The sequence below is a fragment of the Schistocerca americana genome, chromosome 8 (assembly GCF_021461395.2).
Source record: "Schistocerca americana isolate TAMUIC-IGC-003095 chromosome 8, iqSchAmer2.1, whole genome shotgun sequence".
Lineage (NCBI taxonomy): Eukaryota > Metazoa > Arthropoda > Insecta > Orthoptera > Acrididae > Schistocerca > Schistocerca americana.
Window position 1 is genome coordinate 94,994,976 of NC_060126.1, and position 23,244 is coordinate 95,018,219.

Genomic DNA, 23,244 nt, shown 5'->3' on the forward strand with positions numbered 1-23,244 from the left:
GCTACTAGCACCATATCTCTCGCACAAGGGCAACTGCCTACAGCGCATCCTCGGTAGTATAGTGGTTAGTATCCCCGCCTGTCACGCGGGAGACCGGGGTTCGATTCCCCGCCGGGGAGGTGCGATTTTTATCTCACAAACCTGTTCGAGTGTTGCCCGTATGGGGGTCGTAAGAGCATTAACTTTGCGATCGTGGAGTGTAGTTGGCGCGAAATCTTAAAAAATGCTACATCTTAGGAAGTGGTTCTCGCATTCTTCACACTTCAGAATTACGGGGTTTGCTGTTAACGCTGAGTCAAAGCACCCCAGCCCACGCTGTGGGCGTAATAATCGAGCTCGACGCAGTCCGCAAAATAAATAATTTTAGCAGAGCGTGGTTTCGATCCACGGACCTCTGGGTTATGGGCCCAGCACGCTTCCACTGCGCCACTCTGCTGGCTAGGCTTGCGCCCGCTCTTCGCCACGTGACGTGGGACACTTGGAAAGTGTTGTCTGCGTCGCTTTCACACGCCTGTATTTAATTGCGTATCATCTCCTACAGCTCTCAGCTTGACTTGTCTCGACTTTGCTCGACTGACGCTACGCTGACGCTTGCAGGCAGCGATATTTACCACGATCGACTCGACATGCAGCTGCGAGATGCACAGGAGCAACAAAGCACTCCACGATGCGGCGACATACGAAATCCACTGCCCAGCTACGCGTCGGCAACTAACAAAATGCTGACCCTGCCAGGATTCGAACCTGGAATCTTCTGATCCGTAGTCAGACGCGTTATCCGTTGCGCCACAGGGCCAATGGCAGCACTTCTTTCTACGAGACAAGTGCAATTCGCTAAGAAACGTGTTCTCCATGGCTGAGCAAGCTCCCAAGGAAGGTACCTTTCGTGCAGCTGCGTGGCCGCAGTGCGCCTGCAGAGCTTAGAGCTTGCCACGCATCTGCTCTCGCTGTTCGACAGGTAGCAGAAGGCAAGGCGCGCGTTTTCCCGCGTTTTCTCGACGACGAGAGCCGGTTGATATGCATGTAAGCGTAGCATATGAAACAAGAATAGCACGAAGCATTGGTAGTCAGGTGCCAAAGTCGCAGTATGGCATCAGGTGGCGATCGTATGTTTCTGTGGCCACCACAGGTTTGCAGCAAAGTGAATACCGCTAACTGAGAGCGCCGTGTTGTAGCCCCAGTGGCGCAATTGGTTAGCGCACGGTACTTATAAGGCAGTAGCCGTGAGCAATGCGGGGGTTGTGAGTTCGAGCCTCACCTGGGGCATACTTTTATTTCATAGCAGCTGTCTCTGACAGCAACAGGAGGCTAGGTTTGAGATGTATCAGCTATTTGAGTAACATAATTGTGCATTCGAGACGCTAGCTGCGTCTTCCTCGTTAGTATAGTGGTTAGTATCCCCGCCTGTCACGCGGGAGACCGGGGTTCGATTCCCCGCCGGGGAGGCACATCCGATTTTTAATTGCTGCTCTATCACTCGCCGAACTTAGTGTAGGACGTTTGCGGCTACTAGCACCATATCTCTCGCACAAGGGCAACTGCCTACGGCGCATCCTCGGTAGTATAGTGGTTAGTATCCCCGCCTGTCACGCGGGAGACCGGGGTTCGATTCCCCGCCGGGGAGGTGCGATTTTTATCTCACAAACCTGTTCGAGTGTTGCCCGTATGGGGGTCGTAAGAGCATTAACTTTGCGATCGTGGAGTGTAGTTGGCGCGAAATCTTAAAAAATGCTACATCTTAGGAAGTGGTTCTCGCATTCTTCACACTTCAGAATTACGGGGTTTGCTGTTAACGCTGAGTCAAAGCACCCCAGCCCACGCTGTGGGCGTAATAATCGAGCTCGACGCAGTCCGCAAAATAAATAATTTTAGCAGAGCGTGGTTTCGATCCACGGACCTCTGGGTTATGGGCCCAGCACGCTTCCACTGCGCCACTCTGCTGGCTAGGCTTGCGCCCGCTCTTCGCCACGTGACGTGGGACACTTGGAAAGTGTTGTCTGCGTCGCTTTCACACGCCTGTATTTAATTGCGTATCATCTCCTACAGCTCTCAGCTTGACTTGTCTCGACTTTGCTCGACTGACGCTACGCTGACGCTTGCAGGCAGCGATATTTACCACGATCGACTCGACATGCAGCTGCGAGATGCACAGGAGCAACAAAGCACTCCACGATGCGGCGACATACGAAATCCACTGCCCAGCTACGCGTCGGCAACTAACAAAATGCTGACCCTGCCAGGATTCGAACCTGGAATCTTCTGATCCGTAGTCAGACGCGTTATCCGTTGCGCCACAGGGCCAATGGCAGCACTTCTTTCTACGAGACAAGTGCAATTCGCTAAGAAACGTGTTCTCCATGGCTGAGCAAGCTCCCAAGGAAGGTACCTTTCGTGCAGCTGCGTGGCCGCAGTGCGCCTGCAGAGCTTAGAGCTTGCCACGCATCTGCTCTCGCTGTTCGACAGGTAGCAGAAGGCAAGGCGCGCGTTTTCCCGCGTTTTCTCGACGACGAGAGCCGGTTGATATGCATGTAAGCGTAGCATATGAAACAAGAATAGCACGAAGCATTGGTAGTCAGGTGCCAAAGTCGCAGTATGGCATCAGGTGGCGATCGTATGTTTCTGTGGCCACCACAGGTTTGCAGCAAAGTGAATACCGCTAACTGAGAGCGCCGTGTTGTAGCCCCAGTGGCGCAATTGGTTAGCGCACGGTACTTATAAGGCAGTAGCCGTGAGCAATGCGGGGGTTGTGAGTTCGAGCCTCACCTGGGGCATACTTTTATTTCATAGCAGCTGTCTCTGACAGCAACAGGAGGCTAGGTTTGAGATGTATCAGCTATTTGAGTAACATAATTGTGCATTCGAGACGCTAGCTGCGTCTTCCTCGGTAGTATAGTGGTTAGTATCCCCGCCTGTCACGCGGGAGACCGGGGTTCGATTCCCCGCCGGGGAGGCACATCCGATTTTTAATTGCTGCTCTATCACTCGCCGAACTTAGTGTAGGACGTTTGCGGCTACTAGCACCATATCTCTCGCACAAGGGCAACTGCCTACAGCGCATCCTCGGTAGTATAGTGGTTAGTATCCCCGCCTGTCACGCGGGAGACCGGGGTTCGATTCCCCGCCGGGGAGGTGCGATTTTTATCTCACAAACCTGTTCGAGTGTTGCCCGTATGGGGGTCGTAAGAGCATTAACTTTGCGATCGTGGAGTGTAGTTGGCGCGAAATCTTAAAAAATGCTACATCTTAGGAAGTGGTTCTCGCATTCTTCACACTTCAGAATTACGGGGTTTGCTGTTAACGCTGAGTCAAAGCACCCCAGCCCACGCTGTGGGCGTAATAATCGAGCTCGACGCAGTCCGCAAAATAAATAATTTTAGCAGAGCGTGGTTTCGATCCACGGACCTCTGGGTTATGGGCCCAGCACGCTTCCACTGCGCCACTCTGCTGGCTAGGCTTGCGCCCGCTCTTCGCCACGTGACGTGGGACACTTGGAAAGTGTTGTCTGCGTCGCTTTCACACGCCTGTATTTAATTGCGTATCATCTCCTACAGCTCTCAGCTTGACTTGTCTCGACTTTGCTCGACTGACGCTACGCTGACGCTTGCAGGCAGCGATATTTACCACGATCGACTCGACATGCAGCTGCGAGATGCACAGGAGCAACAAAGCACTCCACGATGCGGCGACATACGAAATCCACTGCCCAGCTACGCGTCGGCAACTAACAAAATGCTGACCCTGCCAGGATTCGAACCTGGAATCTTCTGATCCGTAGTCAGACGCGTTATCCGTTGCGCCACAGGGCCAATGGCAGCACTTCTTTCTACGAGACAAGTGCAATTCGCTAAGAAACGTGTTCTCCATGGCTGAGCAAGCTCCCAAGGAAGGTGTCTTTCGTGCAGCTGCGTGGCCGCAGTGCGCCTGCAGAGCTTAGAGCTTGCCACGCATCTGCTCTCGCTGTTCGACAGGTAGCAGAAGGCAAGGCGCGCGTTTTCCCGCGTTTTCTCGACGACGAGAGCCGGTTGATATGCATGTAAGCGTAGCATATGAAACAAGAATAGCACGAAGCATTGGTAGTCAGGTGCCAAAGTCGCAGTATGGCATCAGGTGGCGATCGTATGTTTCTGTGGCCACCACTGGTTTGCAGCAAAGTGAATACCGCTAACTGAGAGCGCCGTGTTGTAGCCCCAGTGGCGCAATTGGTTAGCGCACGGTACTTATAAGGCAGTAGCCGTGAGCAATGCCGGGGTTGTGAGTTCGAGCCTCACCTGGGGCATACTTTTATTTCATAGCAGCTGTCTCTGACAGCAACAGGAGGCTAGGTTTGAGATGTATCAGCTATTTGAGTAACATAATTGTGCATTCGAGACGCTAGCTGCGTCTTCCTCGGTAGTATAGTGGTTAGTATCCCCGCCTGTCACGCGGGAGACCGGGGTTCGATTCCCCGCCGGGGAGGCACATCCGATTTTTAATTGCTGCTCTATCACTCGCCGAACTTAGTGTAGGACGTTTGCGGCTACTAGCACCATATCTCTCGCACAAGGGCAACTGCCTACAGCGCATCCTCGGTAGTATAGTGGTTAGTATCCCCGCCTGTCACGCGGGAGACCGGGGTTCGATTCCCCGCCGGGGAGGTGCGATTTTTATCTCACAAACCTGTTCGAGTGTTGCCCGTATGGGGGTCGTAAGAGCATTAACTTTGCGATCGTGGAGTGTAGTTGGCGCGAAATCTTAAAAAATGCTACATCTTAGGAAGTGGTTCTCGCATTCTTCACACTTCAGAATTACGGGGTTTGCTGTTAACGCTGAGTCAAAGCACCCCAGCCCACGCTGTGGGCGTAATAATCGAGCTCGACGCAGTCCGCAAAATAAATAATTTTAGCAGAGCGTGGTTTCGATCCACGGACCTCTGGGTTATGGGCCCAGCACGCTTCCACTGCGCCACTCTGCTGGCTAGGCTTGCGCCCGCTCTTCGCCACGTGACGTGGGACACTTGGAAAGTGTTGTCTGCGTCGCTTTCACACGCCTGTATTTAATTGCGTATCATCTCCTACAGCTCTCAGCTTGACTTGTCTCGACTTTGCTCGACTGACGCTACGCTGACGCTTGCAGGCAGCGATATTTACCACGATCGACTCGACATGCAGCTGCGAGATGCACAGGAGCAACAAAGCACTCCACGATGCGGCGACATACGAAATCCACTGCCCAGCTACGCGTCGGCAACTAACAAAATGCTGACCCTGCCAGGATTCGAACCTGGAATCTTCTGATCCGTAGTCAGACGCGTTATCCGTTGCGCCACAGGGCCAATGGCAGCACTTCTTTCTACGAGACAAGTGCAATTCGCTAAGAAACGTGTTCTCCATGGCTGAGCAAGCTCCCAAGGAAGGTACCTTTCGTGCAGCTGCGTGGCCGCAGTGCGCCTGCAGAGCTTAGAGCTTGCCACGCATCTGCTCTCGCTGTTCGACAGGTAGCAGAAGGCAAGGCGCGCGTTTTCCCGCGTTTTCTCGACGACGAGAGCCGGTTGATATGCATGTAAGCGTAGCATATGAAACAAGAATAGCACGAAGCATTGGTAGTCAGGTGCCAAAGTCGCAGTATGGCATCAGGTGGCGATCGTATGTTTCTGTGGCCACCACAGGTTTGCAGCAAAGTGAATACCGCTAACTGAGAGCGCCGTGTTGTAGCCCCAGTGGCGCAATTGGTTAGCGCACGGTACTTATAAGGCAGTAGCCGTGAGCAATGCGGGGGTTGTGAGTTCGAGCCTCACCTGGGGCATACTTTTATTTCATAGCAGCTGTCTCTGACAGCAACAGGAGGCTAGGTTTGAGATGTATCAGCTATTTGAGTAACATAATTGTGCATTCGAGACGCTAGCTGCGTCTTCCTCGTTAGTATAGTGGTTAGTATCCCCGCCTGTCACGCGGGAGACCGGGGTTCGATTCCCCGCCGGGGAGGCACATCCGATTTTTAATTGCTGCTCTATCACTCGCCGAACTTAGTGTAGGACGTTTGCGGCTACTAGCACCATATCTCTCGCACAAGGGCAACTGCCTACGGCGCATCCTCGGTAGTATAGTGGTTAGTATCCCCGCCTGTCACGCGGGAGACCGGGGTTCGATTCCCCGCCGGGGAGGTGCGATTTTTATCTCACAAACCTGTTCGAGTGTTGCCCGTATGGGGGTCGTAAGAGCATTAACTTTGCGATCGTGGAGTGTAGTTGGCGCGAAATCTTAAAAAATGCTACATCTTAGGAAGTGGTTCTCGCATTCTTCACACTTCAGAATTACGGGGTTTGCTGTTAACGCTGAGTCAAAGCACCCCAGCCCACGCTGTGGGCGTAATAATCGAGCTCGACGCAGTCCGCAAAATAAATAATTTTAGCAGAGCGTGGTTTCGATCCACGGACCTCTGGGTTATGGGCCCAGCACGCTTCCACTGCGCCACTCTGCTGGCTAGGCTTGCGCCCGCTCTTCGCCACGTGACGTGGGACACTTGGAAAGTGTTGTCTGCGTCGCTTTCACACGCCTGTATTTAATTGCGTATCATCTCCTACAGCTCTCAGCTTGACTTGTCTCGACTTTGCTCGACTGACGCTACGCTGACGCTTGCAGGCAGCGATATTTACCACGATCGACTCGACATGCAGCTGCGAGATGCACAGGAGCAACAAAGCACTCCACGATGCGGCGACATACGAAATCCACTGCCCAGCTACGCGTCGGCAACTAACAAAATGCTGACCCTGCCAGGATTCGAACCTGGAATCTTCTGATCCGTAGTCAGACGCGTTATCCGTTGCGCCACAGGGCCAATGGCAGCACTTCTTTCTACGAGACAAGTGCAATTCGCTAAGAAACGTGTTCTCCATGGCTGAGCAAGCTCCCAAGGAAGGTACCTTTCGTGCAGCTGCGTGGCCGCAGTGCGCCTGCAGAGCTTAGAGCTTGCCACGCATCTGCTCTCGCTGTTCGACAGGTAGCAGAAGGCAAGGCGCGCGTTTTCCCGCGTTTTCTCGACGACGAGAGCCGGTTGATATGCATGTAAGCGTAGCATATGAAACAAGAATAGCACGAAGCATTGGTAGTCAGGTGCCAAAGTCGCAGTATGGCATCAGGTGGCGATCGTATGTTTCTGTGGCCACCACAGGTTTGCAGCAAAGTGAATACCGCTAACTGAGAGCGCCGTGTTGTAGCCCCAGTGGCGCAATTGGTTAGCGCACGGTACTTATAAGGCAGTAGCCGTGAGCAATGCGGGGGTTGTGAGTTCGAGCCTCACCTGGGGCATACTTTTATTTCATAGCAGCTGTCTCTGACAGCAACAGGAGGCTAGGTTTGAGATGTATCAGCTATTTGAGTAACATAATTGTGCATTCGAGACGCTAGCTGCGTCTTCCTCGGTAGTATAGTGGTTAGTATCCCCGCCTGTCACGCGGGAGACCGGGGTTCGATTCCCCGCCGGGGAGGCACATCCGATTTTTAATTGCTGCTCTATCACTCGCCGAACTTAGTGTAGGACGTTTGCGGCTACTAGCACCATATCTCTCGCACAAGGGCACCTGCCTACAGCGCATCCTCGGTAGTATAGTGGTTAGTATCCCCGCCTGTCACGCGGGAGACCGGGGTTCGATTCCCCGCCGGGGAGGTGCGATTTTTATCTCACAAACCTGTTCGAGTGTTGCCCGTATGGGGGTCGTAAGAGCATTAACTTTGCGATCGTGGAGTGTAGTTGGCGCGAAATCTTAAAAAATGCTACATCTTAGGAAGTGGTTCTCGCATTCTTCACACTTCAGAATTACGGGGTTTGCTGTTAACGCTGAGTCAAAGCACCCCAGCCCACGCTGTGGGCGTAATAATCGAGCTCGACGCAGTCCGCAAAATAAATAATTTTAGCAGAGCGTGGTTTCGATCCACGGACCTCTGGGTTATGGGCCCAGCACGCTTCCACTGCGCCACTCTGCTGGCTAGGCTTGCGCCCGCTCTTCGCCACGTGACGTGGGACACTTGGAAAGTGTTGTCTGCGTCGCTTTCACACGCCTGTATTTAATTGCGTATCATCTCCTACAGCTCTCAGCTTGACTTGTCTCGACTTTGCTCGACTGACGCTACGCTGACGCTTGCAGGCAGCGATATTTACCACGATCGACTCGACATGCAGCTGCGAGATGCACAGGAGCAACAAAGCACTCCACGATGCGGCGACATACGAAATCCACTGCCCAGCTACGCGTCGGCAACTAACAAAATGCTGACCCTGCCAGGATTCGAACCTGGAATCTTCTGATCCGTAGTCAGACGCGTTATCCGTTGCGCCACAGGGCCAATGGCAGCACTTCTTTTTACGAGACAAGTGCAATTCGCTAAGAAACGTGTTCTCCATGGCTGAGCAAGCTCCCAAGGAAGGTACCTTTCGTGCAGCTGCGTGGCCGCAGTGCGCCTGCAGAGCTTAGAGCTTGCCACGCATCTGCTCTCGCTGTTCGACAGGTAGCAGAAGGCAAGGCGCGCGTTTTCCCGCGTTTTCTCGACGACGAGAGCCGGTTGATATGCATGTAAGCGTAGCATATGAAACAAGAATAGCACGAAGCATTGGTAGTCAGGTGCCAAAGTCGCAGTATGGCATCAGGTGGCGATCGTATGTTTCTGTGGCCACCACAGGTTTGCAGCAAAGTGAATACCGCTAACTGAGAGCGCCGTGTTGTAGCCCCAGTGGCGCAATTGGTTAGCGCACGGTACTTATAAGGCAGTAGCCGTGAGCAATGCGGGGGTTGTGAGTTCGAGCCTCACCTGGGGCATACTTTTATTTCATAGCAGCTGTCTCTGACAGCAACAGGAGGCTAGGTTTGAGATGTATCAGCTATTTGAGTAACATAATTGTGCATTCGAGACGCTAGCTGCGTCTTCCTCGTTAGTATAGTGGTTAGTATCCCCGCCTGTCACGCGGGAGACCGGGGTTCGATTCCCCGCCGGGGAGGCACATCCGATTTTTAATTGCTGCTCTATCACTCGCCGAACTTAGTGTAGGACGTTTGCGGCTACTAGCACCATATCTCTCGCACAAGGGCAACTGCCTACGGCGCATCCTCGGTAGTATAGTGGTTAGTATCCCCGCCTGTCACGCGGGAGACCGGGGTTCGATTCCCCGCCGGGGAGGTGCGATTTTTATCTCACAAACCTGTTCGAGTGTTGCCCGTATGGGGGTCGTAAGAGCATTAACTTTGCGATCGTGGAGTGTAGTTGGCGCGAAATCTTAAAAAATGCTACATCTTAGGAAGTGGTTCTCGCATTCTTCACACTTCAGAATTACGGGGTTTGCTGTTAACGCTGAGTCAAAGCACCCCAGCCCACGCTGTGGGCGTAATAATCGAGCTCGACGCAGTCCGCAAAATAAATAATTTTAGCAGAGCGTGGTTTCGATCCACGGACCTCTGGGTTATGGGCCCAGCACGCTTCCACTGCGCCACTCTGCTGGCTAGGCTTGCGCCCGCTCTTCGCCACGTGACGTGGGACACTTGGAAAGTGTTGTCTGCGTCGCTTTCACACGCCTGTATTTAATTGCGTATCATCTCCTACAGCTCTCAGCTTGACTTGTCTCGACTTTGCTCGACTGACGCTACGCTGACGCTTGCAGGCAGCGATATTTACCACGATCGACTCGACATGCAGCTGCGAGATGCACAGGAGCAACAAAGCACTCCACGATGCGGCGACATACGAAATCCACTGCCCAGCTACGCGTCGGCAACTAACAAAATGCTGACCCTGCCAGGATTCGAACCTGGAATCTTCTGATCCGTAGTCAGACGCGTTATCCGTTGCGCCACAGGGCCAATGGCAGCACTTCTTTCTACGAGACAAGTGCAATTCGCTAAGAAACGTGTTCTCCATGGCTGAGCAAGCTCCCAAGGAAGGTACCTTTCGTGCAGCTGCGTGGCCGCAGTGCGCCTGCAGAGCTTAGAGCTTGCCACGCATCTGCTCTCGCTGTTCGACAGGTAGCAGAAGGCAAGGCGCGCGTTTTCCCGCGTTTTCTCGACGACGAGAGCCGGTTGATATGCATGTAAGCGTAGCATATGAAACAAGAATAGCACGAAGCATTGGTAGTCAGGTGCCAAAGTCGCAGTATGGCATCAGGTGGCGATCGTATGTTTCTGTGGCCACCACTGGTTTGCAGCAAAGTGAATACCGCTAACTGAGAGCGCCGTGTTGTAGCCCCAGTGGCGCAATTGGTTAGCGCACGGTACTTATAAGGCAGTAGCCGTGAGCAATGCCGGGGTTGTGAGTTCGAGCCTCACCTGGGGCATACTTTTATTTCATAGCAGCTGTCTCTGACAGCAACAGGAGGCTAGGTTTGAGATGTATCAGCTATTTGAGTAACATAATTGTGCATTCGAGACGCTAGCTGCGTCTTCCTCGGTAGTATAGTGGTTAGTATCCCCGCCTGTCACGCGGGAGACCGGGGTTCGATTCCCCGCCGGGGAGGCACATCCGATTTTTAATTGCTGCTCTATCACTCGCCGAACTTAGTGTAGGACGTTTGCGGCTACTAGCACCATATCTCTCGCACAAGGGCAACTGCCTACAGCGCATCCTCGGTAGTATAGTGGTTAGTATCCCCGCCTGTCACGCGGGAGACCGGGGTTCGATTCCCCGCCGGGGAGGTGCGATTTTTATCTCACAAACCTGTTCGAGTGTTGCCCGTATGGGGGTCGTAAGAGCATTAACTTTGCGATCGTGGAGTGTAGTTGGCGCGAAATCTTAAAAAATGCTACATCTTAGGAAGTGGTTCTCGCATTCTTCACACTTCAGAATTACGGGGTTTGCTGTTAACGCTGAGTCAAAGCACCCCAGCCCACGCTGTGGGCGTAATAATCGAGCTCGACGCAGTCCGCAAAATAAATAATTTTAGCAGAGCGTGGTTTCGATCCACGGGCCTCTGGGTTATGGGCCCAGCACGCTTCCACTGCGCCACTCTGCTGGCTAGGCTTGCGCCCGCTCTTCGCCACGTGACGTGGGACACTTGGAAAGTGTTGTCTGCGTCGCTTTCACACGCCTGTATTTAATTGCGTATCATCTCCTACAGCTCTCAGCTTGACTTGTCTCGACTTTGCTCGACTGACGCTACGCTGACGCTTGCAGGCAGCGATATTTACCACGATCGACTCGACATGCAGCTGCGAGATGCACAGGAGCAACAAAGCACTCCACGATGCGGCGACATACGAAATCCACTGCCCAGCTACGCGTCGGCAACTAACAAAATGCTGACCCTGCCAGGATTCGAACCTGGAATCTTCTGATCCGTAGTCAGACGCGTTATCCGTTGCGCCACAGGGCCAATGGCAGCACTTCTTTCTACGAGACAAGTGCAATTCGCTAAGAAACGTGTTCTCCATGGCTGAGCAAGCTCCCAAGGAAGGTACCTTTCGTGCAGCTGCGTGGCCGCAGTGCGCCTGCAGAGCTTAGAGCTTGCCACGCATCTGCTCTCGCTGTTCGACAGGTAGCAGAAGGCAAGGCGCGCGTTTTCCCGCGTTTTCTCGACGACGAGAGCCGGTTGATATGCATGTAAGCGTAGCATATGAAACAAGAATAGCACGAAGCATTGGTAGTCAGGTGCCAAAGTCGCAGTATGGCATCAGGTGGCGATCGTATGTTTCTGTGGCCACCACTGGTTTGCAGCAAAGTGAATACCGCTAACTGAGAGCGCCGTGTTGTAGCCCCAGTGGCGCAATTGGTTAGCGCACGGTACTTATAAGGCAGTAGCCGTGAGCAATGCCGGGGTTGTGAGTTCGAGCCTCACCTGGGGCATACTTTTATTTCATAGCAGCTGTCTCTGACAGCAACAGGAGGCTAGGTTTGAGATGTATCAGCTATTTGAGTAACATAATTGTGCATTCGAGACGCTAGCTGCGTCTTCCTCGGTAGTATAGTGGTTAGTATCCCCGCCTGTCACGCGGGAGACCGGGGTTCGATTCCCCGCCGGGGAGGCACATCCGATTTTTAATTGCTGCTCTATCACTCGCCGAACTTAGTGTAGGACGTTTGCGGCTACTAGCACCATATCTCTCGCACAAGGGCAACTGCCTACAGCGCATCCTCGGTAGTATAGTGGTTAGTATCCCCGCCTGTCACGCGGGAGACCGGGGTTCGATTCCCCGCCGGGGAGGTGCGATTTTTATCTCACAAACCTGTTCGAGTGTTGCCCGTATGGGGGTCGTAAGAGCATTAACTTTGCGATCGTGGAGTGTAGTTGGCGCGAAATCTTAAAAAATGCTACATCTTAGGAAGTGGTTCTCGCATTCTTCACACTTCAGAATTACGGGGTTTGCTGTTAACGCTGAGTCAAAGCACCCCAGCCCACGCTGTGGGCGTAATAATCGAGCTCGACGCAGTCCGCAAAATAAATAATTTTAGCAGAGCGTGGTTTCGATCCACGGACCTCTGGGTTATGGGCCCAGCACGCTTCCACTGCGCCACTCTGCTGGCTAGGCTTGCGCCCGCTCTTCGCCACGTGACGTGGGACACTTGGAAAGTGTTGTCTGCGTCGCTTTCACACGCCTGTATTTAATTGCGTATCATCTCCTACAGCTCTCAGCTTGACTTGTCTCGACTTTGCTCGACTGACGCTACGCTGACGCTTGCAGGCAGCGATATTTACCACGATCGACTCGACATGCAGCTGCGAGATGCACAGGAGCAACAAAGCACTCCACGATGCGGCGACATACGAAATCCACTGCCCAGCTACGCGTCGGCAACTAACAAAATGCTGACCCTGCCAGGATTCGAACCTGGAATCTTCTGATCCGTAGTCAGACGCGTTATCCGTTGCGCCACAGGGCCAATGGCAGCACTTCTTTCTACGAGACAAGTGCAATTCGCTAAGAAACGTGTTCTCCATGGCTGAGCAAGCTCCCAAGGAAGGTACCTTTCGTGCAGCTGCGTGGCCGCAGTGCGCCTGCAGAGCTTAGAGCTTGCCACGCATCTGCTCTCGCTGTTCGACAGGTAGCAGAAGGCAAGGCGCGCGTTTTCCCGCGTTTTCTCGACGACGAGAGCCGGTTGATATGCATGTAAGCGTAGCATATGAAACAAGAATAGCACGAAGCATTGGTAGTCAGGTGCCAAAGTCGCAGTATGGCATCAGGTGGCGATCGTATGTTTCTGTGGCCACCACAGGTTTGCAGCAAAGTGAATACCGCTAACTGAGAGCGCCGTGTTGTAGCCCCAGTGGCGCAATTGGTTAGCGCACGGTACTTATAAGGCAGTAGCCGTGAGCAATGCGGGGGTTGTGAGTTCGAGCCTCACCTGGGGCATACTTTTATTTCATAGCAGCTGTCTCTGACAGCAACAGGAGGCTAGGTTTGAGATGTATCAGCTATTTGAGTAACATAATTGTGCATTCGAGACGCTAGCTGCGTCTTCCTCGGTAGTATAGTGGTTAGTATCCCCGCCTGTCACGCGGGAGACCGGGGTTCGATTCCCCGCCGGGGAGGCACATCCGATTTTTAATTGCTGCTCTATCACTCGCCGAACTTAGTGTAGGACGTTTGCGGCTACTAGCACCATATCTCTCGCACAAGGGCAACTGCTTACAGCGCATCCTCGGTAGTATAGTGGTTAGTATCCCCGCCTGTCACGCGGGAGACCGGGGTTCGATTCCCCGCCGGGGAGGTGCGATTTTTATCTCACAAACCTGTTCGAGTGTTGCCCGTATGGGGGTCGTAAGAGCATTAACTTTGCGATCGTGGAGTGTAGTTGGCGCGAAATCTTAAAAAATGCTACATCTTAGGAAGTGGTTCTCGCATTCTTCACACTTCAGAATTACGGGGTTTGCTGTTAACGCTGAGTCAAAGCACCCCAGCCCACGCTGTGGGCGTAATAATCGAGCTCGACGCAGTCCGCAAAATAAATAATTTTAGCAGAGCGTGGTTTCGATCCACGGACCTCTGGGTTATGGGCCCAGCACGCTTCCACTGCGCCACTCTGCTGGCTAGGCTTGCGCCCGCTCTTCGCCACGTGACGTGGGACACTTGGAAAGTGTTGTCTGCGTCGCTTTCACACGCCTGTATTTAATTGCGTATCATCTCCTACAGCTCTCAGCTTGACTTGTCTCGACTTTGCTCGACTGACGCTACGCTGACGCTTGCAGGCAGCGATATTTACCACGATCGACTCGACATGCAGCTGCGAGATGCACAGGAGCAACAAAGCACTCCACGATGCGGCGACATACGAAATCCACTGCCCAGCTACGCGTCGGCAACTAACAAAATGCTGACCCTGCCAGGATTCGAACCTGGAATCTTCTGATCCGTAGTCAGACGCGTTATCCGTTGCGCCACAGGGCCAATGGCAGCACTTCTTTCTACGAGACAAGTGCAATTCGCTAAGAAACGTGTTCTCCATGGCTGAGCAAGCTCCCAAGGAAGGTACCTTTCGTGCAGCTGCGTGGCCGCAGTGCGCCTGCAGAGCTTAGAGCTTGCCACGCATCTGCTCTCGCTGTTCGACAGGTAGCAGAAGGCAAGGCGCGCGTTTTCCCGCGTTTTCTCGACGACGAGAGCCGGTTGATATGCATGTAAGCGTAGCATATGAAACAAGAATAGCACGAAGCATTGGTAGTCAGGTGCCAAAGTCGCAGTATGGCATCAGGTGGCGATCGTATGTTTCTGTGGCCACCACAGGTTTGCAGCAAAGTGAATACCGCTAACTGAGAGCGCCGTGTTGTAGCCCCAGTGGCGCAATTGGTTAGCGCACGGTACTTATAAGGCAGTAGCCGTGAGCAATGCGGGGGTTGTGAGTTCGAGCCTCACCTGGGGCATACTTTTATTTCATAGCAGCTGTCTCTGACAGCAACAGGAGGCTAGGTTTGAGATGTATCAGCTATTTGAGTAACATAATTGTGCATTCGAGACGCTAGCTGCGTCTTCCTCGGTAGTATAGTGGTTAGTATCCCCGCCTGTCACGCGGGAGACCGGGGTTCGATTCCCCGCCGGGGAGGCACATCCGATTTTTAATTGCTGCTCTATCACTCGCCGAACTTAGTGTAGGACGTTTGCGGCTACTAGCACCATATCTCTCGCACAAGGGCAACTGCCTACAGCGCATCCTCGGTAGTATAGTGGTTAGTATCCCCGCCTGTCACGCGGGAGACCGGGGTTCGATTCCCCGCCGGGGAGGTGCGATTTTTATCTCACAAACCTGTTCGAGTGTTGCCCGTATGGGGGTCGTAAGAGCATTAACTTTGCGATCGTGGAGTGTAGTTGGCGCGAAATCTTAAAAAATGCTACATCTTAGGAAGTGGTTCTCGCATTCTTCACACTTCAGAATTACGGGGTTTGCTGTTAACGCTGAGTCAAAGCACCCCAGCCCACGCTGTGGGCGTAATAATCGAGCTCGACGCAGTCCGCAAAATAAATAATTTTAGCAGAGCGTGGTTTCGATCCACGGACCTCTGGGTTATGGGCCCAGCACGCTTCCACTGCGCCACTCTGCTGGCTAGGCTTGCGCCCGCTCTTCGCCACGTGACGTGGGACACTTGGAAAGTGTTGTCTGCGTCGCTTTCACACGCCTGTATTTAATTGCGTATCATCTCCTACAGCTCTCAGCTTGACTTGTCTCGACTTTGCTCGACTGACGCTACGCTGACGCTTGCAGGCAGCGATATTTACCACGATCGACTCGACATGCAGCTGCGAGATGCACAGGAGCAACAAAGCACTCCACGATGCGGCGACATACGAAATCCACTGCCCAGCTACGCGTCGGCAACTAACAAAATGCTGACCCTGCCAGGATTCGAACCTGGAATCTTCTGATCCGTAGTCAGACGCGTTATCCGTTGCGCCACAGGGCCAATGGCAGCACTTCTTTCTACGAGACAAGTGCAATTCGCTAAGAAACGTGTTCTCCATGGCTGAGCAAGCTCCCAAGGAAGGTACCTTTCGTGCAGCTGCGTGGCCGCAGTGCGCCTGCAGAGCTTAGAGCTTGCCACGCATCTGCTCTCGCTGTTCGACAGGTAGCAGAAGGCAAGGCGCGCGTTTTCCCGCGTTTTCTCGACGACGAGAGCCGGTTGATATGCATGTAAGCGTAGCATATGAAACAAGAATAGCACGAAGCATTGGTAGTCAGGTGCCAAAGTCGCAGTATGGCATCAGGTGGCGATCGTATGTTTCTGTGGCCACCACAGGTTTGCAGCAAAGTGAATACCGCTAACTGAGAGCGCCGTGTTGTAGCCCCAGTGGCGCAATTGGTTAGCGCACGGTACTTATAAGGCAGTAGCCGTGAGCAATGCGGGGGTTGTGAGTTCGAGCCTCACCTGGGGCATACTTTTATTTCATAGCAGCTGTCTCTGACAGCAACAGGAGGCTAGGTTTGAGATGTATCAGCTATTTGAGTAACATAATTGTGCATTCGAGACGCTAGCTGCGTCTTCCTCGGTAGTATAGTGGTTAGTATCCCCGCCTGTCACGCGGGAGACCGGGGTTCGATTCCCCGCCGGGGAGGCACATCCGATTTTTAATTGCTGCTCTATCACTCGCCGAACTTAGTGTAGGACGTTTGCGGCTACTAGCACCATATCTCTCGCACAAGGGCAACTGCCTACAGCGCATCCTCGGTAGTATAGTGGTTAGTATCCCCGCCTGTCACGCGGGAGACCGGGGTTCGATTCCCCGCCGGGGAGGTGCGATTTTTATCTCACAAACCTGTTCGAGTGTTGCCCGTATGGGGGTCGTAAGAGCATTAACTTTGCGATCGTGGAGTGTAGTTGGCGCGAAATCTTAAAAAATGCTACATCTTAGGAAGTGGTTCTCGCATTCTTCACACTTCAGAATTACGGGGTTTGCTGTTAACGCTGAGTCAAAGCACCCCAGCCCACGCTGTGGGCGTAATAATCGAGCTCGACGCAGTCCGCAAAATAAATAATTTTAGCAGAGCGTGGTTTCGATCCACGGACCTCTGGGTTATGGGCCCAGCACGCTTCCACTGCGCCACTCTGCTGGCTAGGCTTGCGCCCGCTCTTCGCCACGTGACGTGGGACACTTGGAAAGTGTTGTCTGCGTCGCTTTCACACGCCTGTATTTAATTGCGTATCATCTCCTACAGCTCTCAGCTTGACTTGTCTCGACTTTGCTCGACTGACGCTACGCTGACGCTTGCAGGCAGCGATATTTACCACGATCGACTCGACATGCAGCTGCGAGATGCACAGGAGCAACAAAGCACTCCACGATGCGGCGACATACGAAATCCACTGCCCAGCTACGCGTCGGCAACTAACAAAATGCTGACCCTGCCAGGATTCGAACCTGGAATCTTCTGATCCGTAGTCAGACGCGTTATCCGTTGCGCCACAGGGCCAATGGCAGCACTTCTTTCTACGAGACAAGTGCAATTCGCTAAGAAACGTGTTCTCCATGGCTGAGCAAGCTCCCAAGGAAGGTACCTTTCGTGCAGCTGCGTGGCCGCAGTGCGCCTGCAGAGCTTAGAGCTTGCCACGCATCTGCTCTCGCTGTTCGACAGGTAGCAGAAGGCAAGGCGCGCGTTTTCCCGCGTTTTCTCGACGACGAGAGCCGGTTGATATGCATGTAAGCGTAGCATATGAAACAAGAATAGCACGAAGCATTGGTAGTCAGGTGCCAAAGTCGCAGTATGGCATCAGGTGGCGATCGTATGTTTCTGTGGCCACCACAGGTTTGCAGCAAAGTGAATACCGCTAACTGAGAGCGCCGTGTTGTAGCCCCAGTGGCGCAATTGGTTAGCGCACGGTACTTATAAGGCAGTAGCCGTGAGCAATGCGGGGGTTGTGAGTTCGAGCCTCACCTGGGGCATACTTTTATTTCATAGCAGCTGTCTCTGACAGCAACAGGAGGCTAGGTTTGAGATGTATCAGCTATTTGAGTAACATAATTGTGCATTCGAGACGCTAGCTGCGTCTTCCTCGGTAGTATAGTGGTTAGTATCCCCGCCTGTCACGCGGGAGACCGGGGTTCGATTCCCCGCCGGGGAGGCACATCCGATTTTTAATTGCTGCTCTATCACTCGCCGAACTTAGTGTAGGACGTTTGCGGCTACTAGCACCATATCTCTCGCACAAGGGCAACTGCCTACAGCGCATCCTCGGTAGTATAGTGGTTAGTATCCCCGCCTGTCACGCGGGAGACCGGGGTTCGATTCCCCGCCGGGGAGGTGCGATTTTTATCTCACAAACCTGTTCGAGTGTTGCCCGTATGGGGGTCGTAAGAGCATTAACTTTGCGATCGTGGAGTGTAGTTGGCGCGAAATCTTAAAAAATGCTACATCTTAGGAAGTGGTTCTCGCATTCTTCACACTTCAGAATTACGGGGTTTGCTGTTAACGCTGAGTCAAAGCACCCCAGCCCACGCTGTGGGCGTAATAATCGAGCTCGACGCAGTCCGCAAAATAAATAATTTTAGCAGAGCGTGGTTTCGATCCACGGACCTCTGGGTTATGGGCCCAGCACGCTTCCACTGCGCCACTCTGCTGGCTAGGCTTGCGCCCGCTCTTCGCCACGTGACGTGGGACACTTGGAAAGTGTTGTCTGCGTCGCTTTCACACGCCTGTATTTAATTGCGTATCATCTCCTACAGCTCTCAGCTTGACTTGTCTCGACTTTGCTCGACTGACGCTACGCTGACGCTTGCAGGCAGCGATATTTACCACGATCGACTCGACATGCAGCTGCGAGATGCACAGGAGCAACAAAGCACTCCACGATGCGGCGACATACGAAATCCACTGCCCAGCTACGCGTCGGCAACTAACAAAATGCTGACCCTGCCAGGATTCGAACCTGGAATCTTCTGATCCGTAGTCAGACGCGTTATCCGTTGCGCCACAGGGCCAATGGCAGCACTTCTTTCTACGAGACAAGTGCAATTCGCTAAGAAACGTGTTCTCCATGGCTGAGCAAGCTCCCAAGGAAGGTACCTTTCGTGCAGCTGCGTGGCCGCAGTGCGCCTGCAGAGCTTAGAGCTTGCCACGCATCTGCTCTCGCTGTTCGACAGGTAGCAGAAGGCAAGGCGCGCGTTTTCCCGCGTTTTCTCGACGACGAGAGCCGGTTGATATGCATGTAAGCGTAGCATATGAAACAAGAATAGCACGAAGCATTGGTAGTCAGGTGCCAAAGTCGCAGTATGGCATCAGGTGGCGATCGTATGTTTCTGTGGCCACCACTGGTTTGCAGCAAAGTGAATACCGCTAACTGAGAGCGCCGTGTTGTAGCCCCAGTGGCGCAATTGGTTAGCGCACGGTACTTATAAGGCAGTAGCCGTGAGCAATGCCGGGGTTGTGAGTTCGAGCCTCACCTGGGGCATACTTTTATTTCATAGCAGCTGTCTCTGACAGCAACAGGAGGCTAGGTTTGAGATGTATCAGCTATTTGAGTAACATAATTGTGCATTCGAGACGCTAGCTGCGTCTTCCTCGGTAGTATAGTGGTTAGTATCCCCGCCTGTCACGCGGGAGACCGGGGTTCGATTCCCCGCCGGGGAGGCACATCCGATTTTTAATTGCTGCTCTATCACTCGCCGAACTTAGTGTAGGACGTTTGCGGCTACTAGCACCATATCTCTCGCACAAGGGCACCTGCCTACAGCGCATACTCGGTAGTATAGTGGTTAGTATCCCCGCCTGTCACGCGGGAGACCGGGGTTCGATTCCCCGCCGGGGAGGTGCGATTTTTATCTCACAAACCTGTTCGAGTGTTGCCCGTATGGGGGTCGTAAGAGCATTAACTTTGCGATCGTGGAGTGTAGTTGGCGCGAAATCTTAAAAAATGCTACATCTTAGGAAGTGGTTCTCGCATTCTTCACACTTCAGAATTACGGGGTTTGCTGTTAACGCTGAGTCAAAGCACCCCAGCCCACGCTGTGGGCGTAATAATCGAGCTCGACGCAGTCCGCAAAATAAATAATTTTAGCAGAGCGTGGTTTCGATCCACGGACCTCTGGGTTATGGGCCCAGCACGCTTCCACTGCGCCACTCTGCTGGCTAGGCTTGCGCCCGCTCTTCGCCACGTGACGTGGGACACTTGGAAAGTGTTGTCTGCGTCGCTTTCACACGCCTGTATTTAATTGCGTATCATCTCCTACAGCTCTCAGCTTGACTTGTCTCGACTTTGCTCGACTGACGCTACGCTGACGCTTGCAGGCAGCGATATTTACCACGATCGACTCGACATGCAGCTGCGAGATGCACAGGAGCAACAAAGCACTCCACGGTGCGGCGACATACGAAATCCACTGCCCAGCTACGCGTCGGCAACTAACAAAACGCCGACCCTGCCAGGATTCGAACCTGGAATCTTCTGATCCGTAGTCAGACGCGTTATCCGTTGCGCCACAGGGCCAGTGGCAGCATTTCTTTCTACGAGACAAGTGCAGTTCGCTAAGAAACGTGTTCTCCATGGCTGAGCAAGCTCCCAAGGAAGGTACCTTTCGTGCAGCTGCGTGGCCGCAGTGCGCCTGCAGAGCTTAGAGCTTGCCACGCATCTGCTCTCGCTGTTCGACAGGTAGCAGAAGGCAAGGCGCGCGTTTTCCCACGTTTTCTCGACGACGAGAGCCGGTTGATGTGCATGTAAGCGTAGCATATGAAACAAGAATAGCACGAAGCATTGGTAGTCAGGTGCCAAAGTCGCAGTATGGCATCAGGTGGCGATCGTATGTTTCTGTGGCCACCACTGGTTTGCAGCAAAGTGAATACCGCTAACTGAAAGCACTCTGTTGTAGCCCCAGTGGCGCAATTGGTTAGCGCACGGTACTTATAAGGCAGTAGCCGTGAGCAATGCCGGGGTTGTGAGTTCGAGCCTCACCTGGGGCATACTTTTATTTCTTAGCAGCTGTCTCTGACAGCAACAGGAGGCTAGGTTTGAGATGTATCAGCTATTTGAGTAACATAATTGTGCATTCGAGACGCTAGCTGCGTCTTCCTCGGTAGTATAGTGGTTAGTATCCCCGCCTGTCACGCGGGAGACCGGGGTTCGATTCCCCGCCGGGGAGGCACATCCGATTTGTAATTGCTGCTCTATCACTCGCCGAACTTAGTGTAGGTCGTTTGCGGCGACTAGCACCATATCTCTCGCACACAGGCACCTGTCTACAGCGCATCCTCGGTAGTATAGTGGTTAGTATCCCCGCCTGTCACGCGGGAGACCGGGGTTCGATTCCCCGCCGGGGAGATGCGATTTTTATCTCACAACCCTGTTCGAGTGTTGCGCGTATGTGGGTCGTAAGAGCATTAACTTTGCGATCGTGGAGTGTAGTTGGCGCAAAATCTTAAAAAATGCTACAACTTAGGAAGTGGTTCTCGCATTCTTCACATTTCAGAATTGCGGGGTATGCTGTTAACGCTGTATCAAAGCACCCCAGCCGACGCTGTGGGCGTAATAATCGAGCTCGGCACAGTCCGCAAAAGAAATAATTTTAGCAGAGCGTGGTTTCGATCCACGGACCTCTGGGTTATGGGCCCAGCACGCTTCCACTGCGCCACTCTGCTGCCTGGGGTTGCGCCGGCTCTTCGCCACGTGACGTGGGACACTTGGAAAGTGTTGTCTGCGTCGCTTTCACACGCCTGTATTTAATTGCGTATCATCTCCTACAGCTCTCAGCTTGACTTGTCTCGACTTTGCTCGACTGACGCTACGCTGACGCTTGCAGGCAGCGATATTTACCACGATCGACTCGACATGCAGCTGCGAGATGCACAGGAGCAACAAAGCACTCCACGGTGCGGCGACATACGAAATCCACTGCCCAGCTACGCGTCGGCAACTAACAAAACGCCGACCCTGCCAGGATTCGAACCTGGAATCTTCTGATCCGTAGTCAGACGCGTTATCCGTTGCGCCACAGGGCCAGTGGCAGCATTTCTTTCTACGAGACAAGTGCAGTTCGCTAAGAAACGTGTTCTCCATGGCTGAGCAAGCTCCCAAGGAAGGTACCTTTCGTGCAGCTGCGTGGCCGCAGTGCGCCTGCAGAGCTTAGAGCTTGCCACGCATCTGCTCTCGCTGTTCGACAGGTAGCAGAAGGCAAGGCGCGCGTTTTCCCACGTTTTCTCGACGACGAGAGCCGGTTGATGTGCATGTAAGCGTAGCATATGAAACAAGAATAGCACGAAGCATTGGTAGTCAGGTGCCAAAGTCGCAGTATGGCATCAGGTGGCGATCGTATGTTTCTGTGGCCACCACTGGTTTGCAGCAAAGTGAATACCGCTAACTGAAAGCACTCTGTTGTAGCCCCAGTGGCGCAATTGGTTAGCGCACGGTACTTATAAGGCAGTAGCCGTGAGCAATGCCGGGGTTGTGAGTTCGAGCCTCACCTGGGGCATACTTTTATTTCTTAGCAGCTGTCTCTGACAGCAACAGGAGGCTAGGTTTGAGATGTATCAGCTATTTGAGTAACATAATTGTGCATTCGAGACGCTAGCTGCGTCTTCCTCGGTAGTATAGTGGTTAGTATCCCCGCCTGTCACGCGGGAGACCGGGGTTCGATTCCCCGCCGGGGAGGCACATCCGATTTGTAATTGCTGCTCTATCACTCGCCGAACTTAGTGTAGGTCGTTTGCGGCTACTAGCACCATATCTCTCGCACACAGGCACCTGTCTACAGCGCATCCTCGGTAGTATAGTGGTTAGTATCCCCGCCTGTCACGCGGGAGACCGGGGTTCGATTCCCCGCCGGGGAGATGCGATTTTTATCTCACAACCCTGTTCGAGTGTTGCGCGTATGTGGGTCGTAAGAGCATTAACTTTGCGATCGTGGAGTGTAGTTGGCGCAAAATCTTAAAAAATGCTACAACTTAGGAAGTGGTTCTCGCATTCTTCACATTTCAGAATTGCGGGGTATGCTGTTAACGCTGTATCAAAGCACCCCAGCCGACGCTGTGGGCGTAATAATCGAGCTCGGCACAGTCCGCAAAAGAAATAATTTTAGCAGAGCGTGGTTTCGATCCACGGACCTCTGGGTTATGGGCCCAGCACGCTTCCACTGCGCCACTCTGCTGCCTGGGGTTGCGCCGGCTCTTCGCCACGTGACGTGGGACACTTGGAAAGTGTTGTCTGCGTCGCTTTCACACGCCTGTATTTAATTGCGTATCATCTCCTACAGCTCTCAGCTTGACTTGTCTCGACTTTGCTCGACTGACGCTACGCTGACGCTTTCAGGCAGCGATATTTACCACGATCGACTCGACATGCAGCTGCGAGATGCACAGGAGCAACAAAGCACTCCACGGT

At 53.2% G+C, this 23,244-nt stretch overlaps 77 non-coding genes across 77 annotated transcripts; 46 read left to right on the forward strand and 31 right to left on the reverse strand.

Moving 5' to 3' along the window:
- Positions 1-47: 47 nt before the first annotated feature.
- Positions 48-119, forward strand: Trnad-guc. The gene has a single exon. It is a non-coding gene; the product is annotated as a tRNA-Asp (tRNA).
- Positions 120-364: 245 nt separating this feature from the next.
- Trnam-cau lies at positions 365-436 on the reverse strand. The gene has a single exon. It is a non-coding gene; the product is annotated as a tRNA-Met (tRNA).
- Positions 437-723: 287 nt separating this feature from the next.
- Trnar-acg lies at positions 724-796 on the reverse strand. Its single transcript has one exon. It is a non-coding gene; the product is annotated as a tRNA-Arg (tRNA).
- Positions 797-1,174: 378 nt separating this feature from the next.
- Trnai-uau lies at positions 1,175-1,266 on the forward strand. The gene is given in 2 exon segments: positions 1,175-1,212; positions 1,231-1,266. It is a non-coding gene; the product is annotated as a tRNA-Ile (tRNA).
- Positions 1,267-1,373: 107 nt separating this feature from the next.
- Positions 1,374-1,445, forward strand: Trnad-guc. The gene has a single exon. It is a non-coding gene; the product is annotated as a tRNA-Asp (tRNA).
- A 107-nt stretch (positions 1,446-1,552) lies between these two features.
- Positions 1,553-1,624, forward strand: Trnad-guc. The gene has a single exon. It is a non-coding gene; the product is annotated as a tRNA-Asp (tRNA).
- A 245-nt stretch (positions 1,625-1,869) lies between these two features.
- Trnam-cau lies at positions 1,870-1,941 on the reverse strand. Its single transcript has one exon. It is a non-coding gene; the product is annotated as a tRNA-Met (tRNA).
- A 287-nt stretch (positions 1,942-2,228) lies between these two features.
- Trnar-acg lies at positions 2,229-2,301 on the reverse strand. Its single transcript has one exon. It is a non-coding gene; the product is annotated as a tRNA-Arg (tRNA).
- Positions 2,302-2,679: 378 nt separating this feature from the next.
- Positions 2,680-2,771, forward strand: Trnai-uau. Its single transcript is given in 2 exon segments — positions 2,680-2,717; positions 2,736-2,771. It is a non-coding gene; the product is annotated as a tRNA-Ile (tRNA).
- A 107-nt stretch (positions 2,772-2,878) lies between these two features.
- Trnad-guc lies at positions 2,879-2,950 on the forward strand. Its single transcript has one exon. It is a non-coding gene; the product is annotated as a tRNA-Asp (tRNA).
- A 107-nt stretch (positions 2,951-3,057) lies between these two features.
- Positions 3,058-3,129, forward strand: Trnad-guc. Its single transcript has one exon. It is a non-coding gene; the product is annotated as a tRNA-Asp (tRNA).
- A 245-nt stretch (positions 3,130-3,374) lies between these two features.
- Positions 3,375-3,446, reverse strand: Trnam-cau. Its single transcript has one exon. It is a non-coding gene; the product is annotated as a tRNA-Met (tRNA).
- A 287-nt stretch (positions 3,447-3,733) lies between these two features.
- On the reverse strand, positions 3,734-3,806 carry Trnar-acg. The gene has a single exon. It is a non-coding gene; the product is annotated as a tRNA-Arg (tRNA).
- A 378-nt stretch (positions 3,807-4,184) lies between these two features.
- On the forward strand, positions 4,185-4,276 carry Trnai-uau. Its single transcript is given in 2 exon segments — positions 4,185-4,222; positions 4,241-4,276. It is a non-coding gene; the product is annotated as a tRNA-Ile (tRNA).
- Positions 4,277-4,383: 107 nt separating this feature from the next.
- On the forward strand, positions 4,384-4,455 carry Trnad-guc. Its single transcript has one exon. It is a non-coding gene; the product is annotated as a tRNA-Asp (tRNA).
- Positions 4,456-4,562: 107 nt separating this feature from the next.
- Trnad-guc lies at positions 4,563-4,634 on the forward strand. Its single transcript has one exon. It is a non-coding gene; the product is annotated as a tRNA-Asp (tRNA).
- A 245-nt stretch (positions 4,635-4,879) lies between these two features.
- Positions 4,880-4,951, reverse strand: Trnam-cau. Its single transcript has one exon. It is a non-coding gene; the product is annotated as a tRNA-Met (tRNA).
- Positions 4,952-5,238: 287 nt separating this feature from the next.
- Positions 5,239-5,311, reverse strand: Trnar-acg. The gene has a single exon. It is a non-coding gene; the product is annotated as a tRNA-Arg (tRNA).
- Positions 5,312-5,689: 378 nt separating this feature from the next.
- On the forward strand, positions 5,690-5,781 carry Trnai-uau. The gene is given in 2 exon segments: positions 5,690-5,727; positions 5,746-5,781. It is a non-coding gene; the product is annotated as a tRNA-Ile (tRNA).
- Positions 5,782-5,888: 107 nt separating this feature from the next.
- Positions 5,889-5,960, forward strand: Trnad-guc. The gene has a single exon. It is a non-coding gene; the product is annotated as a tRNA-Asp (tRNA).
- Positions 5,961-6,067: 107 nt separating this feature from the next.
- On the forward strand, positions 6,068-6,139 carry Trnad-guc. Its single transcript has one exon. It is a non-coding gene; the product is annotated as a tRNA-Asp (tRNA).
- A 245-nt stretch (positions 6,140-6,384) lies between these two features.
- On the reverse strand, positions 6,385-6,456 carry Trnam-cau. Its single transcript has one exon. It is a non-coding gene; the product is annotated as a tRNA-Met (tRNA).
- Positions 6,457-6,743: 287 nt separating this feature from the next.
- On the reverse strand, positions 6,744-6,816 carry Trnar-acg. The gene has a single exon. It is a non-coding gene; the product is annotated as a tRNA-Arg (tRNA).
- A 378-nt stretch (positions 6,817-7,194) lies between these two features.
- Positions 7,195-7,286, forward strand: Trnai-uau. The gene is given in 2 exon segments: positions 7,195-7,232; positions 7,251-7,286. It is a non-coding gene; the product is annotated as a tRNA-Ile (tRNA).
- Positions 7,287-7,393: 107 nt separating this feature from the next.
- Positions 7,394-7,465, forward strand: Trnad-guc. The gene has a single exon. It is a non-coding gene; the product is annotated as a tRNA-Asp (tRNA).
- Positions 7,466-7,572: 107 nt separating this feature from the next.
- Positions 7,573-7,644, forward strand: Trnad-guc. The gene has a single exon. It is a non-coding gene; the product is annotated as a tRNA-Asp (tRNA).
- Positions 7,645-7,889: 245 nt separating this feature from the next.
- Trnam-cau lies at positions 7,890-7,961 on the reverse strand. The gene has a single exon. It is a non-coding gene; the product is annotated as a tRNA-Met (tRNA).
- Positions 7,962-8,248: 287 nt separating this feature from the next.
- On the reverse strand, positions 8,249-8,321 carry Trnar-acg. Its single transcript has one exon. It is a non-coding gene; the product is annotated as a tRNA-Arg (tRNA).
- Positions 8,322-8,699: 378 nt separating this feature from the next.
- On the forward strand, positions 8,700-8,791 carry Trnai-uau. The gene is given in 2 exon segments: positions 8,700-8,737; positions 8,756-8,791. It is a non-coding gene; the product is annotated as a tRNA-Ile (tRNA).
- A 107-nt stretch (positions 8,792-8,898) lies between these two features.
- On the forward strand, positions 8,899-8,970 carry Trnad-guc. The gene has a single exon. It is a non-coding gene; the product is annotated as a tRNA-Asp (tRNA).
- Positions 8,971-9,077: 107 nt separating this feature from the next.
- Trnad-guc lies at positions 9,078-9,149 on the forward strand. Its single transcript has one exon. It is a non-coding gene; the product is annotated as a tRNA-Asp (tRNA).
- A 245-nt stretch (positions 9,150-9,394) lies between these two features.
- On the reverse strand, positions 9,395-9,466 carry Trnam-cau. The gene has a single exon. It is a non-coding gene; the product is annotated as a tRNA-Met (tRNA).
- A 287-nt stretch (positions 9,467-9,753) lies between these two features.
- Trnar-acg lies at positions 9,754-9,826 on the reverse strand. Its single transcript has one exon. It is a non-coding gene; the product is annotated as a tRNA-Arg (tRNA).
- Positions 9,827-10,204: 378 nt separating this feature from the next.
- Trnai-uau lies at positions 10,205-10,296 on the forward strand. The gene is given in 2 exon segments: positions 10,205-10,242; positions 10,261-10,296. It is a non-coding gene; the product is annotated as a tRNA-Ile (tRNA).
- A 107-nt stretch (positions 10,297-10,403) lies between these two features.
- On the forward strand, positions 10,404-10,475 carry Trnad-guc. Its single transcript has one exon. It is a non-coding gene; the product is annotated as a tRNA-Asp (tRNA).
- A 107-nt stretch (positions 10,476-10,582) lies between these two features.
- Positions 10,583-10,654, forward strand: Trnad-guc. The gene has a single exon. It is a non-coding gene; the product is annotated as a tRNA-Asp (tRNA).
- Positions 10,655-10,899: 245 nt separating this feature from the next.
- Trnam-cau lies at positions 10,900-10,971 on the reverse strand. Its single transcript has one exon. It is a non-coding gene; the product is annotated as a tRNA-Met (tRNA).
- A 287-nt stretch (positions 10,972-11,258) lies between these two features.
- Positions 11,259-11,331, reverse strand: Trnar-acg. The gene has a single exon. It is a non-coding gene; the product is annotated as a tRNA-Arg (tRNA).
- A 378-nt stretch (positions 11,332-11,709) lies between these two features.
- On the forward strand, positions 11,710-11,801 carry Trnai-uau. The gene is given in 2 exon segments: positions 11,710-11,747; positions 11,766-11,801. It is a non-coding gene; the product is annotated as a tRNA-Ile (tRNA).
- Positions 11,802-11,908: 107 nt separating this feature from the next.
- On the forward strand, positions 11,909-11,980 carry Trnad-guc. The gene has a single exon. It is a non-coding gene; the product is annotated as a tRNA-Asp (tRNA).
- Positions 11,981-12,087: 107 nt separating this feature from the next.
- On the forward strand, positions 12,088-12,159 carry Trnad-guc. The gene has a single exon. It is a non-coding gene; the product is annotated as a tRNA-Asp (tRNA).
- Positions 12,160-12,404: 245 nt separating this feature from the next.
- Positions 12,405-12,476, reverse strand: Trnam-cau. The gene has a single exon. It is a non-coding gene; the product is annotated as a tRNA-Met (tRNA).
- Positions 12,477-12,763: 287 nt separating this feature from the next.
- On the reverse strand, positions 12,764-12,836 carry Trnar-acg. Its single transcript has one exon. It is a non-coding gene; the product is annotated as a tRNA-Arg (tRNA).
- A 378-nt stretch (positions 12,837-13,214) lies between these two features.
- On the forward strand, positions 13,215-13,306 carry Trnai-uau. Its single transcript is given in 2 exon segments — positions 13,215-13,252; positions 13,271-13,306. It is a non-coding gene; the product is annotated as a tRNA-Ile (tRNA).
- Positions 13,307-13,413: 107 nt separating this feature from the next.
- Positions 13,414-13,485, forward strand: Trnad-guc. The gene has a single exon. It is a non-coding gene; the product is annotated as a tRNA-Asp (tRNA).
- Positions 13,486-13,592: 107 nt separating this feature from the next.
- Positions 13,593-13,664, forward strand: Trnad-guc. The gene has a single exon. It is a non-coding gene; the product is annotated as a tRNA-Asp (tRNA).
- Positions 13,665-13,909: 245 nt separating this feature from the next.
- On the reverse strand, positions 13,910-13,981 carry Trnam-cau. Its single transcript has one exon. It is a non-coding gene; the product is annotated as a tRNA-Met (tRNA).
- Positions 13,982-14,268: 287 nt separating this feature from the next.
- Positions 14,269-14,341, reverse strand: Trnar-acg. Its single transcript has one exon. It is a non-coding gene; the product is annotated as a tRNA-Arg (tRNA).
- Positions 14,342-14,719: 378 nt separating this feature from the next.
- On the forward strand, positions 14,720-14,811 carry Trnai-uau. The gene is given in 2 exon segments: positions 14,720-14,757; positions 14,776-14,811. It is a non-coding gene; the product is annotated as a tRNA-Ile (tRNA).
- A 107-nt stretch (positions 14,812-14,918) lies between these two features.
- On the forward strand, positions 14,919-14,990 carry Trnad-guc. The gene has a single exon. It is a non-coding gene; the product is annotated as a tRNA-Asp (tRNA).
- Positions 14,991-15,097: 107 nt separating this feature from the next.
- Trnad-guc lies at positions 15,098-15,169 on the forward strand. The gene has a single exon. It is a non-coding gene; the product is annotated as a tRNA-Asp (tRNA).
- A 245-nt stretch (positions 15,170-15,414) lies between these two features.
- On the reverse strand, positions 15,415-15,486 carry Trnam-cau. Its single transcript has one exon. It is a non-coding gene; the product is annotated as a tRNA-Met (tRNA).
- A 287-nt stretch (positions 15,487-15,773) lies between these two features.
- Trnar-acg lies at positions 15,774-15,846 on the reverse strand. The gene has a single exon. It is a non-coding gene; the product is annotated as a tRNA-Arg (tRNA).
- A 378-nt stretch (positions 15,847-16,224) lies between these two features.
- On the forward strand, positions 16,225-16,316 carry Trnai-uau. Its single transcript is given in 2 exon segments — positions 16,225-16,262; positions 16,281-16,316. It is a non-coding gene; the product is annotated as a tRNA-Ile (tRNA).
- Positions 16,317-16,423: 107 nt separating this feature from the next.
- Trnad-guc lies at positions 16,424-16,495 on the forward strand. Its single transcript has one exon. It is a non-coding gene; the product is annotated as a tRNA-Asp (tRNA).
- A 107-nt stretch (positions 16,496-16,602) lies between these two features.
- Positions 16,603-16,674, forward strand: Trnad-guc. The gene has a single exon. It is a non-coding gene; the product is annotated as a tRNA-Asp (tRNA).
- Positions 16,675-16,919: 245 nt separating this feature from the next.
- Trnam-cau lies at positions 16,920-16,991 on the reverse strand. The gene has a single exon. It is a non-coding gene; the product is annotated as a tRNA-Met (tRNA).
- Positions 16,992-17,278: 287 nt separating this feature from the next.
- Positions 17,279-17,351, reverse strand: Trnar-acg. Its single transcript has one exon. It is a non-coding gene; the product is annotated as a tRNA-Arg (tRNA).
- Positions 17,352-17,729: 378 nt separating this feature from the next.
- On the forward strand, positions 17,730-17,821 carry Trnai-uau. The gene is given in 2 exon segments: positions 17,730-17,767; positions 17,786-17,821. It is a non-coding gene; the product is annotated as a tRNA-Ile (tRNA).
- A 107-nt stretch (positions 17,822-17,928) lies between these two features.
- On the forward strand, positions 17,929-18,000 carry Trnad-guc. The gene has a single exon. It is a non-coding gene; the product is annotated as a tRNA-Asp (tRNA).
- A 107-nt stretch (positions 18,001-18,107) lies between these two features.
- On the forward strand, positions 18,108-18,179 carry Trnad-guc. The gene has a single exon. It is a non-coding gene; the product is annotated as a tRNA-Asp (tRNA).
- A 245-nt stretch (positions 18,180-18,424) lies between these two features.
- Trnam-cau lies at positions 18,425-18,496 on the reverse strand. Its single transcript has one exon. It is a non-coding gene; the product is annotated as a tRNA-Met (tRNA).
- Positions 18,497-18,783: 287 nt separating this feature from the next.
- Positions 18,784-18,856, reverse strand: Trnar-acg. The gene has a single exon. It is a non-coding gene; the product is annotated as a tRNA-Arg (tRNA).
- A 378-nt stretch (positions 18,857-19,234) lies between these two features.
- Positions 19,235-19,326, forward strand: Trnai-uau. The gene is given in 2 exon segments: positions 19,235-19,272; positions 19,291-19,326. It is a non-coding gene; the product is annotated as a tRNA-Ile (tRNA).
- Positions 19,327-19,433: 107 nt separating this feature from the next.
- Positions 19,434-19,505, forward strand: Trnad-guc. Its single transcript has one exon. It is a non-coding gene; the product is annotated as a tRNA-Asp (tRNA).
- A 107-nt stretch (positions 19,506-19,612) lies between these two features.
- On the forward strand, positions 19,613-19,684 carry Trnad-guc. Its single transcript has one exon. It is a non-coding gene; the product is annotated as a tRNA-Asp (tRNA).
- A 245-nt stretch (positions 19,685-19,929) lies between these two features.
- On the reverse strand, positions 19,930-20,001 carry Trnam-cau. The gene has a single exon. It is a non-coding gene; the product is annotated as a tRNA-Met (tRNA).
- Positions 20,002-20,288: 287 nt separating this feature from the next.
- Positions 20,289-20,361, reverse strand: Trnar-acg. Its single transcript has one exon. It is a non-coding gene; the product is annotated as a tRNA-Arg (tRNA).
- Positions 20,362-20,739: 378 nt separating this feature from the next.
- Trnai-uau lies at positions 20,740-20,831 on the forward strand. Its single transcript is given in 2 exon segments — positions 20,740-20,777; positions 20,796-20,831. It is a non-coding gene; the product is annotated as a tRNA-Ile (tRNA).
- A 107-nt stretch (positions 20,832-20,938) lies between these two features.
- On the forward strand, positions 20,939-21,010 carry Trnad-guc. The gene has a single exon. It is a non-coding gene; the product is annotated as a tRNA-Asp (tRNA).
- A 107-nt stretch (positions 21,011-21,117) lies between these two features.
- Positions 21,118-21,189, forward strand: Trnad-guc. The gene has a single exon. It is a non-coding gene; the product is annotated as a tRNA-Asp (tRNA).
- A 245-nt stretch (positions 21,190-21,434) lies between these two features.
- Positions 21,435-21,506, reverse strand: Trnam-cau. Its single transcript has one exon. It is a non-coding gene; the product is annotated as a tRNA-Met (tRNA).
- Positions 21,507-21,793: 287 nt separating this feature from the next.
- Trnar-acg lies at positions 21,794-21,866 on the reverse strand. Its single transcript has one exon. It is a non-coding gene; the product is annotated as a tRNA-Arg (tRNA).
- Positions 21,867-22,244: 378 nt separating this feature from the next.
- On the forward strand, positions 22,245-22,336 carry Trnai-uau. The gene is given in 2 exon segments: positions 22,245-22,282; positions 22,301-22,336. It is a non-coding gene; the product is annotated as a tRNA-Ile (tRNA).
- A 107-nt stretch (positions 22,337-22,443) lies between these two features.
- Trnad-guc lies at positions 22,444-22,515 on the forward strand. The gene has a single exon. It is a non-coding gene; the product is annotated as a tRNA-Asp (tRNA).
- Positions 22,516-22,622: 107 nt separating this feature from the next.
- On the forward strand, positions 22,623-22,694 carry Trnad-guc. Its single transcript has one exon. It is a non-coding gene; the product is annotated as a tRNA-Asp (tRNA).
- A 245-nt stretch (positions 22,695-22,939) lies between these two features.
- Trnam-cau lies at positions 22,940-23,011 on the reverse strand. The gene has a single exon. It is a non-coding gene; the product is annotated as a tRNA-Met (tRNA).
- Positions 23,012-23,244: the final 233 nt, after the last annotated feature.